This window comes from Peromyscus eremicus, chromosome 10 (genome assembly GCF_949786415.1).
Source record: "Peromyscus eremicus chromosome 10, PerEre_H2_v1, whole genome shotgun sequence".
Lineage (NCBI taxonomy): Eukaryota > Metazoa > Chordata > Mammalia > Rodentia > Cricetidae > Peromyscus > Peromyscus eremicus.
In genome coordinates this window covers 49,679,793-49,698,856 of record NC_081426.1, presented here as the reverse complement: position 1 = coordinate 49,698,856, position 19,064 = coordinate 49,679,793, and the positions used below count along the sequence as shown (strand labels likewise).

Genomic DNA, 19,064 nt, shown 5'->3' with positions numbered 1-19,064 from the left:
AGGGAGTTAAGCTATTTCTAACTTAAGATAATAATTTATCAAATAAACAAGTTTTTCTTTTTAAAACCTGAGAGAGAGAGAGAGAGAGAGAGAGAGAGAGAGAGAGAGAGAGAGAGAGAGAGAGAAGAGAGTTTTATTTTTTATATGTATGTATATTTTTCCTGAATGTATAGAGGCCAGAATAAGTTGTCAGGTTCCCTAGAACTAGAGTTATAGACTGGTGTTAGCTACCCCAGGTGTGGTGGCTATCAACCTAGTTCTCTTAACCACTGAGCCATTTCTTCCATCCTAAAAGGATCATTTCCTTAAGAATATTCATCTTTTGTTTAGTGTTAGCAATGATTTTAATGGCATAGACAAATAGCTCAGGAAAACACGGTACATCTTGTTTGATATATATTATTAGCACTTGAGGAATTATTTTAAGCAAATCTAAGAATCATGACCTATTTAATTAACAATAACTGTCCAAATAAGGTAGGAAATCAAAATAGATTTCCCCAAATAACTTATATTGCATATACTAATTTTTAATTTCCTTTATGCAAGTGATATTTCTTTTGTTAAGCTCTATGTAGGTCTTCTGGTGATGTTAGCAATGTAATTCAAATTAATTACAACTACAGACTCATTCAGTTAGTGAGAGCAGTGCCTAGAAGGTTCTACACATTTGCTACTTAACCTATGATTAATGGTAGGAAATTACAACATAGGGACTGGTTATTAATTTCAGCCACTTCATACATCAAAATCACTTGCAACTAGAAGAAAAAAAAAATCAGTTGTCACAGACAACCCTAGTACTATTGTCTTCGCACTGCAAATTCAGGGCTGCCAAGCCTTCACATAGATCTGGACCTATAATAAACAAGCCCAGCTATTAATTTTGTAATGAGGTAGTTCTTTGAGAATTTCATACATGTATAGAATATTCTCATTACTCTTGTCCCTGAATCTACTGTGAAAAAGAAAAGTAATCTATGTTAATGAGTAAATGTCTTTGTAGAAAGATATAAAGTATTTTGGGAATACAACCTGGGGTGGTATAGCCAGGTCATAATGTAGACCGAATAGGGTCTTTTTGTTGTTGTTGTTGTTTGTTTGTTTGTTTTTAAAACATACTATTTGACTTTCAGAGTGGCTTCACTAGTTTAAACGCCAACTGGCAGTGTGTACATTTTCCCATTTCCTACATCCAGGCCAGGATTGGATGTCATTTTCACGTCCTGCTTAAACTATTCTGCCTGGCATGCGATGGAATTATAATTTAGTTTTAATCTGCATTTCTGTGAAGCTTAAAGTTATTTAACACTTGTTAAGGTATTTAATAATCCCTTGTATTTATTCTTCTGAGAACTTTTGGTTCGGTTCCATAGTCCATTTTTATTTGGGTTCTTCGTTTACTTGATATTTAGTTTTCTGGGTTCTTTATCCATCCTAGCACTAGCCTCTGTCTGCTGTGTAGCTGGCAAATATTTTCTCCCAATCAGTGCTGCCTGTTCATTCACTTGATCATTTCTTTCCTCTACAGGAACTACTTAAGTTCCACCAGATCCCATTTGTCTATTATTTGTCTTATCCCCTGAGATACCAGACTCTATTTAAAAAATCCTTACCTGAGTCTACAGTTTGAAGTGTACTCCCTACTTTTTCTTCTAGAATTTTCAGGTTATCTACGCTTAGGTCCCTGCTGTACTTGGATTTGAGATAAGAGGTGACAGTATAATTTTATTTTTCTGCATGTTGAAACTCAGATTTCCTTAGCAATATTTGTTTTTGAAGATGATGTCTTTCTCCAATTTATATTTTCTGCAAAGATTAGTCAGTTTCTGTAGCTATGATAATTGTATCTGGATCCTCTATTCTATTCTACTCATCTGTATGCTTATTTTTGTGCTAGTATCATGCTGTTTATAATATATAACTGTATAGTATAATTTAAAGGTAGATATTATGATATATCCTGATTTTTAAGGATTATTTTGACTATCATTGAATTTCTGTGACTTCAAATAAATTTTAATGACTTTATCTATGTTTGTGGAGAAAGGTCCTGTTATTTTGAGATTGCATTGTATCTATAGATATTTTTGGTAGAATGGCCATTTTCTGAATATTAATCTGCCAATCCATGACTGTGGGCAATTTTTACATCTTCTGATGTTTTCCTCAATTTATTTCTTTGGAATCTTAAAGTTCTATTAGAAACTTCCTGTATTTTTGGTTAGGTTTACTTCAAGTTCTTTGACTGAGTGTTTAGATATTTTTCTCTTCTTCTTGTGTATATGCGTCCAATTTCAGTTGTTTGTTTGGAATGTCTACTGTTGTTGAGATTGTTTCTTAAAGGCTACTGATATTGATACACAAGTAACTAAAAAATAATAATTAGCACCAAGGTCTTGATGGTGCATGAATTTAATCCCACCACTTGTTAGGCAGAGGCAGGAGGATCTTTGTGAGTTCGAGTCCAGCCTCGTCTATAAAGCAAGTTTCAGGACAGCCAGGGCTACAAAGAGAAACACTGTCTTGAAAAAAGAACAATAACAACAACAAAATATTAATAATAATTGGCAAACATTTTCTGCAAAGGAATAGTCATATGGTCTCTGAGTTGCTCCAGTCTGCATTAATATAGATAGATATACATCTATACAAAAATTATATCATAATTATAAAATAAAAGTAAAGAATTGTTCCTGCTATATTTCAATAAACTTATAAAAATATATAACAACTTAAAATGCAAATTTTTATGTTATCATAGTAACTGTATGAATTACTTTTCTATGATCTGATAAACAACCATGACCACGGCAATATAAAAGGAAAAGTGTATTTGGGCTTTTGGTTCCAGAGGGATAAGAGTCCATCATCATCTTGGCAGGGAGTCGTCAAAGAGGGCTAACATGGTGCCTAAGAGAGCAAAGTGAGCTCACATCTAGAAGTATAAGTGTGAAGCAGAGAGAGCAAACTCAGTGACATACTTCCTGCAGCAAGTCAAAACCCACTAGTATCCACTAAAAAAGTCACTATCTGGGACCTAATGCTCAAATGTCCTAGACTCTAGGGGATATTTTTCATTTAAGCCATTACAGGTGCTGACTCTGTAATACAGCATTAGGAAATATCCAGTCACTCTCTCTCAGTTATAATGCATGAAATCTTGTCTTTGAAACAGCTTTGTATTTTCATAAAATTCTTTTTATAAAAAGTCTTAAGAACCCTAGGAATAAATCAAACTTTTAATATTCATTTTTTCTGAATTTAGCTGCTGCTTTTTTTTTAATTTTCCACCATCTGCTCTTGACCTAATAAATATCTAATAAATAAATAAGTACCTAGATAAATTTGTGGTATGGTTGCCTACATTTCAGATATGGGAGATGATTGTTTACGGGATGTAGTTCAGTATTAAAGCTGTTACCTAGAATGAATGCAGTTCAATCTCTATTATCACCAAAATAAGCAAATAAATAACATTCTATAAACAAAACATGTTGACTTCTGTATAATCTTACAACTTGGGAGGTAGAAGGAGACAGATCAGGAGTTCAAGGCAAAGCTTGGCCACACAATGTGTTCAAGGTCAGTTTACTGTACATGAGATCTTATCTTAAGAATCAAAACAAGCCAAATGGTGGTGGTGCACGCCTTTAATCCCAGCACTCAGGCAGGAGGCATCTCTGTGAGTCCCAGGCCATCCTGGTCTACAGAGTGAGTTCCAGAACAGACATTAAAACTATACAGAGAAACCCTGTCTCGAAAAAACAAAACAAGCAAAAAAGAAAACAAAACACAAGGAGAGATAGAAAAAAAGATTAGAAAGTACTCAGGTGTGCTGTTTTACAATTTAATGTTAGTTCTTAGGAGGCTGTAAATATAGATGTTTCTGAGGTCAGCCTTGACAGCTTATCAAGAGCCTGTCTAGTAAGACCAGAACAAAACTTGTGCTTTACATTGTTTTGTATGGTATTTCATATATGTTATATAATGATTCCTCAAAACTTGAAGAAAATTGATAGAATTAACAATTGTAATTAAGTCAATCTTCAGGAAGCACTCACATGAGATTTTTAACAAACTTGACTTAAAATAATATATAACTATGGTTAGTAGGAAAATATTTAATAATGTTATTTTATTAACTAAATTATTTATTTTACACAAAATGTGAAAATTAGGAGTTGTTCTCTGTGATGCATGATGTAATTGTAGACAGTCAGGGAGTAGGGTAACAGGATCATGAGTTCAAGGCCAGCCTGAACAACTTAGCTAAATCCTGTCCTGTGAAAAGGGATTTGCAGCTCAGTGATAAGGTGCTTGGATACCATGAGAGATACACTAGATTTAATCCCAGGAAAAGGAAAAAAAAAAGTAAGTCAGTATACACTTTTGAACTTAACATTACTGTTTTAACCCGTTGACTGTCTATCAATGCTATTGTACTTAATCTGATTTTCCTGGGTGAGCCTGAGTCAAAATTGATGCAAAAGTTAAATGTTTTTATTGATTTTTAACATTCTGTGCAAACTAATACCATTGTAGTACTAACTATATATAACCTATAAATTTCTAAGCACTGTTATTTTAAGATTTTTGACAAAAAAACAAAAACAAACAAAAAAACATACAGCATGCTTACTAGGATTCACACTGACACCAATATTATAAATGCAAAATTTGATGTATTTGTTTTGACATTATTTGATATTTCTGAGATCATAGGAAAATACTCTTGTTTTAGTCACTTGTTTGATATAATTATTACTTTTTAGTTATTTGTGTGTGTGTTTCTATGATAATTACTGTATTTAATTGTTGTCACTGAGGGAAAGTACTTTTTTCAAACTTTTCAACTATACAGAAACAAAACAAAAAGAGCTTACAATTAATCTATACTGACTGAGACTACTTGATATCCACGTTAAAGGCATTTTCCCAACTCAGAATACTCAGTTGACATGTTCCGGAATATGACTGTTGATGATAGAATCATTTCCACACAAAAGTTATAGTGATATTTGAGATCTTAATACCTTACTGTGCCTCTTGGTGATATATCTGTGCTTCCTTGAATCTGAGCTGATTCAAATCCAACTTCTAATAATGGTAATGAGTATCCAATTGTTTCCCATCACTTCTCAAAGTTCACCAATTGCTCCACTTTACTTTTGGATACATAGTAGGTGATGTTCCCTAAATGATTGTAAATTGATGGGATGGTTGGATCATGGTCACAACTCTTAGTTCTCTTCAATTCAACCGTGGTCGCTGGCAACTTATCCTGAAATTATGTAATCAGAAAAAAAAAATCTTGGATGGTGGATGAACATTGACAATGAATATCTACCTGCACTTCCAGGGCATACTAATTTAGTGAGAAATAACTTCTTATCATGTGTGTATTCTAAGATTTGGAAGCTTGCTGATATATTACAGGTAAGGCCCATAATACATAGGAATAAAGTGGTATTATTTTTTATGAGCTATCTTATTATCTACCTTTTCAACTAATATTGCCTCCTTTCTATTTTCCAAGCTATTAGTTTTTTTCTACAACCTATTTAGTGAATGCATACCATTAAAATTTACTCACATATTTCCGGTGCTTAGGCAAATTCATTCTCTAGAGTTTTCCCATTTTAAACTATGGTACAAGAAACAATTTTATAAGAACTACCTTAAATAGATCCCAAACTACTGTGAAATAATGGATGATGAGTACAATTTATGGAATGGATGTTACAACATTCTAAAAGCCTTCATGAAATTATTTGTCACAAATGTACCAATTATTTCACCATTAACATAAGTGACTTTTTTGTATTTAGTGATTTTAGTAGCTCAAGTTTAAATTCTTAATGGCATTATTTGTATTAGAATCCAAACATTTAATTTTCCGCTTAAATAGACATGTTCCAACATTGCTTTTTACACATTAGTTAAGTAAATCTGTCAAGGATGTTTTAGCAATATCATGATTACTAGGATTGTGTTCTATTAAATTCACTCTGTCTTAAGCACCCATGTGTATCTGGTCATCCGCAGTGTGTTTGATTAGTATATTTGAGTGTTCATTGGAATGTTCAATTCTTTAAGTAGCTTTTCTTAAAAAAATCATATTTCTTTTAAAACTTTTTTACTTCATTTTAAAAATTTATTTCTATACATTTTCGTTTGCATGTATTTCTGGGTATCATCTCTGTACAGTGCCCATGACAACCCAAAAAGTGTTAGATCCCTTGGTTTGCAGATGTTTGTGAGTCACCCTGTGGGTGCTGGGAAGCAAAGCCCGCTTTCCAGAAGAGCAAGCACCCAGGGCTCTAGCTCCTGAGCCATGTCTCTAGCCCTTAAAATTCATAATTATCAAAAGTTGTGGGAACTATGTCATTAGTGGTTTACAATTTCCGTCATAACTTTTCATTTTTTAGAAATTCTGCAAAGCCTTCAAGGTATAACTTTTATAAATGTGTCTTGAGGCAATTGTTTTCTTGAGCAGTATAATTAATTCCACAATTTCTGAAAATATCTTGCATCCACAAGCTCACCCCAACAAGTTAATTTATATAATAATCATTTCTAATTCATATGTATAGTGCATTCTGGGTATTAGGGATAGTAAAATAACTTTCTTTGATGGCATTTAACATGCTTGCAATTGGATTATATTGTATGAACATATGTGTTTCCAATATGATCTTGTCAATAAATCAACATATAAATCAGGTAAGGTGTAAAACTGAGCGAATGGTATCATATTTCACAAAGCTGTAAGAGTAAGTATGCCTTGGGAGCAACGTTCTAGGTAAATTTCTGGCTTTGACCAATACCATGTAACTTCCTGTGCAACTTTCCTAACATTAATTGTGTATTTGAGGTAATCCTATATCACTATATTATTTACTAATATATTTCTGAAGCCAAGCATAGGATCTGACACATATGAGTTTGAATGTTTAGTTACTGTTATACATTATGGCCACTAGGATGTGGTATAGATCACTAGCACTTATTATTTCTACCTATTATGTATATGAGTACCTAATGCTGTTACCACTTTTATCCACCCACTCTAGTCATTTTTGGCCTGTGACTACTATTCCATTTTTATCTATTTGTACGTAACAAATATTTTAGCTCCCTACCTATGAATGAGTACCTCTACAACATAGTAATTCCACTAAAAATCATAGTAATTCACTTCATATCTTGTAAACAACTAGAAGAATTTGAAGCTTTCCAAAATGAAGAAATGATAAACATATTGGAAAATATTAAATAATAGAATTTAATTCTACATATTATATGCATCCATTGAATATTTGTAATTTACTCTATAAATAGAAAAAATAATATAATTAAAAATTAATATCACATAAGTAGGTGTCAGCCTTTATTTTAAAGAACTTAAAGCTTAGAGGTTCTTTTAAGCAAATTTCCATCATGTGAGCCTAAGGAAATGTCAAAGAAGATGTAATCAATGAGGAAGATATGCTGAAGAAAAGCATCTAACTCAAGAGCAGTTTGTGCAAGGCATGTGGCCATTATAATATTAATTAAAGTATATTATTCAAATAGGTCAATCAACTGTCAGTTATTTGTGGTGGAGCTGAAGAGGAAAAGTGACATGTTAAACACCATCTTGGTATTTTTTGTTATTGTTTTTATTTTCACATCCTGCACAATAGCTATTTTTATGGTTTTGTATTTAAACTCTTAAGACCTAAAAATCATTACACCCTACTAATATTTTCTACAAATCACTGCTGTAAGAAATGAGTTAGTCTGAGCAAGATTGTGTTCACATCTCATTCTATTGTGTGAAAGCAATATCATCAAAAGTCTGAGGATATATAATCCTGAGTTTAGTATAATAAAAATGTCTTTGTAATAGTGTATATATAATATTGTTAATTAGACCACATTTTGTAAGGAGAAGGGTCTTGTGTTTTGATATTCTATGACATGTGTGCTGTAAGTTTAAGTTAATGGATGTTAGAAATATGTAGCCCTGTCACACTATACTGAGAAAGAAGGCTAGGCCGTGCTTTTAGCATCAACCAAAAAGAAAACCAGTTTTACTTTCCCAAGGCTGGATGTGAAATATTTATCAATTGTGTGCACAGCACTTAATATTCACAGGAAGAGCTGCAAGGACAAACTGTTGGATAGGAAGAGGTGCAGTTCAATACGGACAAAATTCTATAACACAGTAGAGAGCCTCTCTCCATATCCTTTTACCACAAATGTGAAATTTTGAGGTCAGAATATTAATATACTGATAGAATAGATTACTACTTCTTCAAAATGTTAAAATATTAATTTCAGGAACACTGTGATAAGGGTGTCCATAATTTTTTAACATATGAATCAATATTCTCTAGTACAACCAGAGAGATATGAATCAATACATATTAGTTTAATGTCAAAGTTAGACATGGAGTTTTAAAATAGGAAATTGCTTTCTGAGTGGAAAATAAAATGAGTTTTTCTTAAAGTGGAAGGTCCTTTTAAAGCCTGAGTTATCGCCTAGTGATTTTTTGTTGTTATTTTTTAGTTTAATGTATTTGTGAGCTACTATGTTGATATTTAAAGTCTGGAACCTTGTTTATCTCTGTGTGACATTCTGATTACGAGTTTTACATTTTACTCAAAGTATAACTTTACCATAGGCTTCTTCCATTTTTAAAAACATATAATTGTGTATTGAAATAGTTGTATTGATTATGAAACAGTAAGTTTACTGGTTTTATAAACTTACTTTCATCTAAGATTATTTCTACTATGCATTTTCACATATTTTATTATAATTATTAAAAGGTATGTCATAAAAATTTATGCAAATTTTGACCAATTATTTTGAAAGGAAGTAAAAATTCATTCAGTGTTTAAGTGAGACTGCATTCACTTTTCAACATCTGTGCTATTTTCTTTTTTCTAATAATTACCAAAATGTGCAAAAGAGGACTTGAATACCATATATCACTATTGAATGCCCCATCATCCTGTTTATAGACTTATACAAGGTAGGAAAAGAGGAGTACAATGGTAATGGTCTACTATTTCCTGCCCTGATATATCTTGAACTCAATTGTGCCCATTTTACATACTACTTTAAGTAGTGATCAACCCTCCTTACCATAGAAAATTTAAAGAAAAATGTCACTTTGGATATGGCTCTTCACAATGTAGCACATTGTGAAGTTGATATATCTCAGGTTTATGAATGTCCACAAATGGAATGCTACAGTTTCAGAAGCTAGTTCTGTAGGGCCATTTCGCCTATGCCAAGACTCAGGAGCACTGTTGACTTGTGCCCAAGAGTCAAGGTAATATAGGGTGAGAGCTGATATCTGTAACTTTGGCATATGTACTATGGGAAGTCCATGAAAAGGAATTGATCAGAGTGACATTTTTCCAAAATATTGGAAGAGCTCAAACATATTTTCTGAAAAATGCAGTATTTGTGTATTTGCTTTCTTAAAGTCACTGTTAATCACTATCCAGGGATTTAGAGAAAAGTGACAAAAGAAAATTTGAAAGAGTTGCAGTAAAAAAAATGGAAGGTATTTTTAGGAGAGTTGCTTATACCTTTTAGTCAGACCCAGTGCATAAATACCTATAAATATGTTTAAACAAGGTAAGAATTGAAAAATAATATCCATTTTGTTTTTTCCTATTTTGATAAATATATATTCAGAACAATAAAACTAAAAGATATTTGAATCAATAGCTCCATAAAGCAAAACGAAATTTAACTACTGTAAGAATATACAATGGCAAAGATGATTGAGTAAGGAAACTAATGTACAATTTACAATTTTTTTATTTTGTATAACTATTTTCTTATATTTCTGTCTTCAAATAGATTATTACAGTCAAAATCCTAACATAATTTCTGATGAAAATGAGTAATAGAACAAAATTATCACTTAAAACAATTAGAAATAGAATGAAGTATGGATTTATTCATAAATGTAAATATATTAAATGTAATATGCAAAATTTTTTCAAAAAAGACATGCTAATTATAAATTATTCACAATGTCTTAACATTAAAAGGCAAATGCAAATTAACCTCAGTGGTCTTGAAACAGAATTTTTTTCAGAAATTATAAGATAAAGAGGCATTTTAAGTTTTCAAAAATACATTAAAAAATTTAAATAAATTTTTAATCTCATAATATGTTGTCATCAGGTTAGTAAATTTGTATCTCATTAATAATGTTCATTATATTTAGACATATATATGTATGTATTATATTGTAGGAGTCCTGTGTGTCTCTGGATCTCTTGCCTGTTCTTAAGACTCTTTTTTCTTCTTTTTGAGCTGCCTTGTCTGCCCTGATAGGAGGACTTTTCTTTGTCTTATTGTATCTTGTTTTGTCATCTATCATTGCTGTCTCTTGAAGATCTGCTGTTTTCTGATAGTAAATAGAGGGCAAGGTGGATCTCAGGGAGAGATAAGGTGTAGGAGGGGATGGGAGGAGTTGACAGAGGAGAAACTTTGGTCATGATGTATTGTATGAGAGAAGAATCAGTTTTCAATAATAATAAGTAACATATTTTAATGATAAAAATGTCATTTAGTATTTTTTTTTCCACTGTTAACATTTGCTCACTAATTTTGAATTCAGGCTGGAACACCTGGAGGAACTGACTCCTCCACCGAGCCACCCTTTCTCAAGTCCAGCTCTCTTCAGAGCTGCACCACAAGAGCAGAAGTGGTCAAGATGAGAAGAGGCTTGTCCTGTGCTTCTACCTTCATTTAGCCTGCTTTTGATTCCTTCATCAAGCATTAACTTGGAGAAGGTAGAAACTTAAAACTGTATTGAAGTTTAATGTCAATTTCTAAATTGTTCTAGGGTAAAATGTGAGGCATTTTCAGAGTGTAAATGACATTAAGCTGTTTGCCCCACATATGATTAAGTTGAAGTGGAGATTTACCCCATGTCTGAATATACTTATAGGAAAAATTATGCTTCATAACTATGTACACAAAGACCAAACAAATCTTATAATATAGTTGCATATTTAGCAATTTCTATCTGCATTTCAATTTTTGTGATATCTTATTGCCATAATAATGATGTAATTAACAACTCTGTCAATTCATGTACTTTTATTGATATTTTCTTGAGAACTATTTTTATAAGTGTGAGAATCATAGTGCCAAAATTTAGTTCATTAAAATCCATATAGTGATCTGCATTTTCAAATCCAATTATTTTTCAAACTTTAGAAACAACTCCTTATCTAAATATAATTTCCATCTAAGGAAAATGAATACAATTTCAACATGTGTGGTGTCACAAACACGTGGGCTCAGAACAAAAATGGAACTATAACTCTAAAAACAAAACTGAATAGTTCAGAAGTATCTTAAGTTACAAAAGAGCTCATGAGATATGACACTTTAAAATTCTGAACATTTATTAAAAAATAAGTAACAGCCAGGCAATGGTGGCGCATGCCTTTAATCTCAGTACTCAGGAGGCAGAGCCAGGAGGACTTCTGTGAGTTAGAGGCCAGCCTAATCTGCAGAGTGAGATCCAGGACAGGCACCAAAACAACACAGAGAAACCCTTTCTCGAAAAACCAAGTAATAATAATAATAATAATAATAATAATAATAATAATAACATAGTACATCCAGAGGAGTTGGGCACCCAGTAGATGAGTACAGTCTCCTCTCTTTTTAGAGATGATTCCTATATGTTGTTTGTAGCTAAGAGAACATTGCATTGTAGTAAGTTGAGAAATTACTTCAGGTATGTTATGTTTTAGCATAAGTGGAGTGATTCCACTACCATCATTATCACCATCACCACCATCATGTTCATCATTATCTTGTCTAGAGTAAGTATTCTTGTAAATGTTTTATTATAAAAATCATACAAGAGTTTGATAAGGGGTATCATTTAGGTAATAAAATCTTGAATTTACTGAAGGCACTATTACTTTAAGAGTTAGGAAGAGAGCAAAACTATGACCCCAGAATATGCTTTGTGTGTCTTTCCATGCTTTGTTTCCAAATGGTAATGTTGAAATGGCTTTGTAATGTTGTAAGCTTAGCTATGATAAATTTTATTCCAAATACTTTCTTTCTTTGTATTTCCAGTTGATATTAAATATTCCCTCTCTCTCTCTCTCCTTTTACTCTACATTATATTGAAGAAAGTCAAACAATTCAGACTTTTTATTATTAATATTATAGCCACTGGCACTCAGAATTTTTGGACTGACTAGACTCTTCTGAGACAGACACACTGTACCTCTTTATTGACTTACTCTTCAGAGAGGCAAATGATCCAACACCATTAGATACTTCTTATCTTTTTGCCTTATGCATCTATTGTTTCGTTCTTCTACAATTGTGCTCTGTCTGGTGATTTTTTGTTTCTGACTAAAACTGCATTGACCTTTATTTTGAAGTAAAAATACTGAAATAAAAAATAGCCTTTACAATACACAAAGAGAGGTGAAAACATGACAGTATTAACTACAGCCTTCTTACCTGTATCATCCCTTGGCTGATTTTTTTCCTACTTGCTTTTTCCCCACTGCGTCTCCTACCTGCAACACAGCTGCCTTCACCAAGGCTGTCTCATTCCATGGTAGTGATAACTCATCTTCTGTCTTAGCATGTGATGATGACATCCAGTTTGGCTGGTGGCCCAGTAATTGCTGTCATATCAGCATGTCAAAATATTGATTTTATTTTTATTTGTACCTAAAATGTCCTTAAAGTAATAAATAAGTCTTTTAAGTTTGAAAATGTTTAAAAAAAAGAACTAGTAAAGCATTGTCTAAATTTCTGTTCTTTGAATGAAGTTTAGATAAGGAATAACAATCAAATTCTGACTGCTTATGGGGCCCGTTCCTCCTTGCCTTCATTATCTTCCATTATGCATGACTCTTGTGTCCCTCTATTTCTCTGTACTTAAGATGTTTTGCATATCCCCTTGGACATTCTTTATTTCATCTCTGAAACATTTTGTAAACTTCAATTTGCCCTTTGATATAAAACAATTAGGTTAACCTTATTTTTGGACTCTCATAAACTTCAAATTACACATTTTTTACTATATTGTTAAAAAAAAATCTTGATTTCTAATTGCTCCTATACAGCTGAATTCCAATATTCTAAAGGGAAGGGAGACATGTCTCTCATTCAAACTAAATCAAGTGAACAAGATAAGGTAAGGACTTTGTTTTTTACAAAAGCAACTGAGCAGGATTTTCTGGATCAATGACAGTTCTCACTAACTGGTGGTAAGATAGACATAACAACATTCATCCTCCACTATGCATGCCATAGAGTGCAAATTTATAATAATGATGTTTATTACATTTTAAAATTGTGTTTTATCTAATGTTTGGCTGTGAGTGTCTGCATCTGTTTCCATTAGTTGATGGGTCAAGTCTCTCTGATGACAGTTGGGAGAAACACCAATCTGTGAGTATAGCAGATTATTATTAGGAATCATTTCATTATTATTATTATTATTATTATTAGTAGTAGTAGTAGTAGTAGTAGTAGTAGTAGAAGTAGTAGAAGTAGTAGTAGTAGTAGTAGTAGTATTTGCCAGTCTTGTTTGTTTCTATCCTCAGTTTCTAGCTTGGCTATCATCCTGGCTCTCAGGGGTGAGCTCCTTCTCATGGTATGGATCAGAAACTAGGCCAGTCATTGGTTGGCCACTCCCACAATTTCCGTGCCTGCCACCTTTACACCAGCATGTCTTGTAGGCAGGACAAATTCTAGGTCTAAGTGTTTGTGGTTGGGTTGGTGTCCCAGACCCTCCACTGGAAGTCTTGCCTGGTTACAGATGGTTGGTTCATGATCCATATCCCCCATTTCTAGGAATCTTAGCTAGGGTCACCCTCATAGATTCCAAGGAGTTTCCATTGCTCTAGGTTTCTAGCTTGTCCCAGAGCTGCCCTCAGCTTCCAGTTGTCTCTCCCAATACTCTCTCCCTTCATTCTCCCCAACCTGATTCCTCGTGCTCTGTCCATACACCCCAATCAAGATCCCTCCCCCATTTACTGGCTATATCTATCCTATTTCCCCTTCACAGGTTACTTGGCTTCTCTATGTCTGTGCATTGTAGCATAGTTATTTTTTACCATGAAGAATCCTGTAGAAGAGGTGGAGGAAGGATTGTAGGTGCCAGAAGGGTAAAGGACACCACAAGAAAATCCACAGAATCAACTAACCTGGCCTCACCGGGGTCACAGATACTGAAATGACAACCAGGGAGCCTGCATCACAGTTTGTCGTTCGGTCTTCTCATGGACCTCCTAACAGTGGGCTGTCTCTGACTTGTGGGACCGTTTCCTCCAACCAGATTTCATCATCCAGCCTTAGTACGAGAGGAGTTGCCTAGTCTCACTACAATTTGATACACCATGGCTGGTTCATATCCATGGGAGGCCTGCCCTTTTCTGAAGAGAAACTAAGGAGAAGTGGATGGGTGGGGAGAGGGAACGTGATGGGAGGGACTGTGAGGAGAAGAGGGAGGGGAAACCAGTCAGCATGTAAAAAGACAAATAAATAAACAAAAATTATGTTTTATCTTTGTTATAAGAGTGTTGACACTGGGTAGGCTAAACACAGTACAAAATCCAAAATAAAAATAAAAACGAAACAGGCTTATCTTTATGTAAGAGATATTGTATGACATTTCCTGGAGAGACATGAATACACACCCATTTGCCCCATGTAGGGCACTAATGAAATACCTTAAAATAAAACAAAAACAAAACAAACAAATAAACAAACAAAAAACCAATTCCTCCCAAGTGTGCCTTAGTGAACAGGTGGACTTTTGGAGTTACTTATAACAATATAGGGATGAGTTACTGAGAAGAATGTGGATGACTCTCAAGTAAGTACATCACTGGAAATCTCATGCAACAGGGATGCAGGCACAAAAGCTCCTTTGTTGGAGTTCTCTACACACACGCTTGGCAGCACCCAGAGAAGAATTCCCCTCTCAACAAGAATTCTTTACTGCTTTTAAAATTTTAAGGAGAGACCTTGAGACTTTCATAACATGTGTGGGTTTCTTTAGCTTTATATGTTTTCATTGCTTCTTGAGTCTTATGAACATCCTCTCACAGTTCAAGAAAGAATCCTTCAGTATAGTGGAAATATTGTAGTTTAACTATGTTTTCCTTTTGACCTAACAGAATTAATGAGTGTGCATTGTCATCTCATAATTCAGGAATACTATGGAAATATCCAGCATTATAACACCAGGTCATTTATAGGAAAATGCCTGGAAATGGGAAAAATGATGTTGTGCAAAATTATCTGAACTCAGGGGGGAAAAAAGCATACTTTCTCTCCTATTCAGACTTTCATTTAGGGAACAAAAAGCAAAAGAAAAGTGAACATGGCAAAGAAAAGGTTTCAGCCGGGAGTGGAGACAGGAGACAAGGCATAGAATGTCAGGCAGTGAGTATGATTAAAAGTTGTGATATACATGCATGGGAATTTCTTTAAACATTTTTATTTTTATTTAAGTGTGTGTGTGTGTGTGTGTGAATATCTGCCACTAGTATGCAGGTGCTGTGCAGGCCAAAAGGGCTGTCTGAGTCATAGGCATCTGTGAGCCATCTGATCCTGAAGCAGGAAACTGAGCTAGTGTCCTCCAGAAGAGTAGCTAGTATAACACTAGCTGTGTCTCCAGCCTCACACCAAAATTTCTTGATGGAAAAAAATAGCACATTTAATGTAGCAAAGCCTAACAATGACATACTAAGGCCACTTAGGTAAAAGAAATATACTTATTTGTTGGTGTTCCAAAACATAACAAACCAAAGTTTAAAACTCAAACTATAAAAAAAAAAAAAGAAGGCAGATACGCATCTCTCATCTTAATCCAGTTACCCTGTTAAGAACAAGAGAAGGATTTATATCTCACATAGCTGAATTGAGCAAGACAATTAAATAAGATTCCAAACCTATTTTGTCTGCTACAAAATCAGTAGCTTGGAAGTAATAGTCACTGAATTATTAGTGGCATATCACTGCAATGAATAGTCTTTAAAGTGTCTTTACCTACATGACTCTCCTCATACTAAATTATTCTGAAGTCACAGATTGAATACCCTGTCAGAAAATAAGATACCTTGATAACAGATGCATTGCCTCTGACACTGTAGATTTGTCTGGATCAGATAGCAGCAAGGACCATTCCTACTACGGTGTGTTCAATGATGGTTGATATCACAGTAACAGCAAATTTTTCCTATTAGATCTAAATTTAGACACCAAGTTTCAATTTTTTTCAAATATTTACAAATATTTTGAGACTTAAGAAACTGTAAAGCCCATGAATGTTGATAACTTGAGCACATATAAAATAAAATTTGATCCTGTGTTTGAACAACACAAGTATAAATCTGGTAATTTATTCCATCGAGAAAACTTTATTGAGAAAAGACATAAGAAGATCATAGCAACTAAATGATCTGTACATCATTTGCAGTATGACTAAAAGAAGGTGGGATCTCCTTGCCTTCCCTAGTGAGCCTTTCATAATGAAGGATTAAAATTCTTTCAGGATTAAAGGATTATATGCTTTCCTAAAAATATGAAAGGAAAATGAGAATGTGCAGTTAAGTGTAGAAGGCAAGGCATGTGCCTTCAGAATGAGAGCCATTGGTGATCACTGTAAAAGAACATGGTAATGTCTGTTTTCTTGAAAATCATATCCAAACCATGAAACAAAGATTATGAAAAGTGTATCTTTTATAACAATCCATTTTTATATGTAAGTTATCTATGCTACAGATTTCTAGAAGTAGAATTCCCAAGTACAAGTATATAAACCTGTTCAGTTCTGAATGCTTTTAAAAGTCTTCCATTAACCCTTGAAAGTTGTTTGTAAGCATCTCCCATCTGATCTCAAAGAAAAGATATCTAGTTTTCTAGGATTTACTGACATAAAACCCCAAATTTAACCTTTTATTTGTGAAGTATGAAATCATTATATTGTTAGTTTGTATCCCTACTTAACAAGTTTAAGTTTCTAAATCAAAACAAAAGATACTAAGTAAATTCACTGTTATATTTAAATAATGATGATAAAGCTACAATTCACTGATGAGTTTGAGAGATGAATTAATCCATGTATATAAAGTCAAGTCATTAGGAGCTGGTTTCATACTATTTCTACTTTGCAGAATCATAGACCAAGTTCTCCTCTAGGCCCTATGTCCTGTCTAGACATAAGTTCATATCCTGATCACGAAGCCAGGTATGGGGTTCTTCTTGTGCAGTGAGACTTAAATCCTGTCAAAAAGTTGTTGACTGTTCCCATGATGTTCACACCATTAAAGCACCAGACCAGGAATTATTGTAGCTAACAGTGTTCGTATCTAGGCATGACTGAGAGATACTTTTCTGCTTTATCATCTTTCATAGTACATCCTACAAAATCTGATAGGGATGAAGATTTTAGAAAACTACCATCTTAATTTTAGTATGTTCTTTGACTCAAGTACTTGATATCTTTAGCAAGAGATTCTTACTTCTGAATTTTGGAGAGTAACCAGGAACATTGACAACAGACTATATTGCTTGTGGTTTATAGGAGGTCACTGGCCAACAACTCAAAAAGAAGTGATCCAATTCTGACACTGTAAATTTTATGTGCTAACCCATGGTGGATAGTCAGGGCATTGCTGCTCTGTTATAGGGTAACTTCAATGTCTTTATATCTATGCACTTGTTTGACTATGTATATGCATATATGTATGTATATATGCATATATGTATGTTGGTATGTTTTTCTGTTTATCTATAAAATTTTTACAGCAGTAAAAGACCTTAACAAATGAATCTCCAATTTCAACTTGAAGACTTCATTTTCTCTTCTATTTATTCTCTTAAGGAGTAAAGGTAGAGGAGGGAATATGGTTTAGCCTTAGGAATATAAGTGAAACCATTTTTGTGTAACCTAAAAACTTTTGAAAATATGTCATGTTGTTTTAGAATAAAAATTTGTTTGAGAAAATGAATGTAAACATTTTGAAAATATTTACAAACCCTGGGAATGTAACATGTTTTGACTATAAAAAAACATAAAAATATTCATGTTAAAATGTCCAAAAATATACCCCAAAAAATTCTCATGACAATCCTGAAAAACCATGTACTAACATGACTAATGAGTTTAAAAATTGAAAGTTGACAATGGCCCACAGGATGGCACTGCCATGTTCCCAAGATACAGTGTTCAAGTCTCTACAAAGATAGTCATCAGCAGAGGAATTTGAGACTTTGAGTGTCAGTGTGGATCTGGAATTCTATACCTTTTGAGTTCACATACGCCCTCCTCTCAGTACTAGTCATTAGTCCACTCTCTTAAGGACCTCAACCAGAGACATCTTTCTAGTCTGCCACAGCCGAAGGATTTCAAAGCTTTCAAAGCATCCTACCTAGAGATGATTCCCCAGTGGGACCCGGCAGCTTTCTTGTCCAACTTTCCTATTTCCTGGGATGTTTGATTACCGTTGTCTTTAAAGAACATGCCATTTGTAAGGAATGTTTGTATGAATAAACCAAGCATATTTGAAAGATGCATCTTGAGAGTAATCCCAGTTGTTGAGGGTAGAACAGCGCACTAGCTGTGACTGCCACACAGAGATGTGAATAATACTAAAAGACCTTTTCTAAAAGACATATGGAAAACTCTATATTACCTTAAAAAGAAAATTAGTTGCATAAAAGTTGTTTTTGTTTATATACATATTTTTTGAAACATGAAAATTAAAAACAAACAAAGAGCAATCAAATTCGTGTTTATAATCTATTGAATGTGCTTCTCTCTCTCTCTCTCTCTCTCTCTCTCTCTCTCTCTCTCTCTCTCTCTCGTGTGTGTGTGTGTGTGTGTGTGTGTGTGTGTGTGTGTGTGTGTGTGTTTGTGTGTGTTTTGATTCCAATGTCTTGTATATCCTAAAAGAGAAGATCAAACATTTGCAGGTATAAGTTGGCCAGAGTTGGAAAAAATAGTTCAGAATTATGTGACTAGTTTCACTTGTTCAAGACTTCA

At 33.7% G+C, this 19,064-nt stretch overlaps 1 long non-coding RNA gene across 1 annotated transcript in view; it reads left to right on the top strand.

The window, feature by feature from the left end:
* Positions 1-8,961: 8,961 nt before the first annotated feature.
* LOC131920948 (uncharacterized) overlaps positions 8,962-19,064 on the top strand; it is a 46,815-nt gene continuing 36,712 nt past the window's right edge. Inside the window, exons 1-2 of the long non-coding RNA XR_009381809.1 lie at positions 8,962-9,026; positions 10,638-10,812. This is a non-coding gene — a long non-coding RNA (uncharacterized LOC131920948). The remainder of the gene's footprint in view (positions 9,027-10,637; positions 10,813-19,064) is intronic.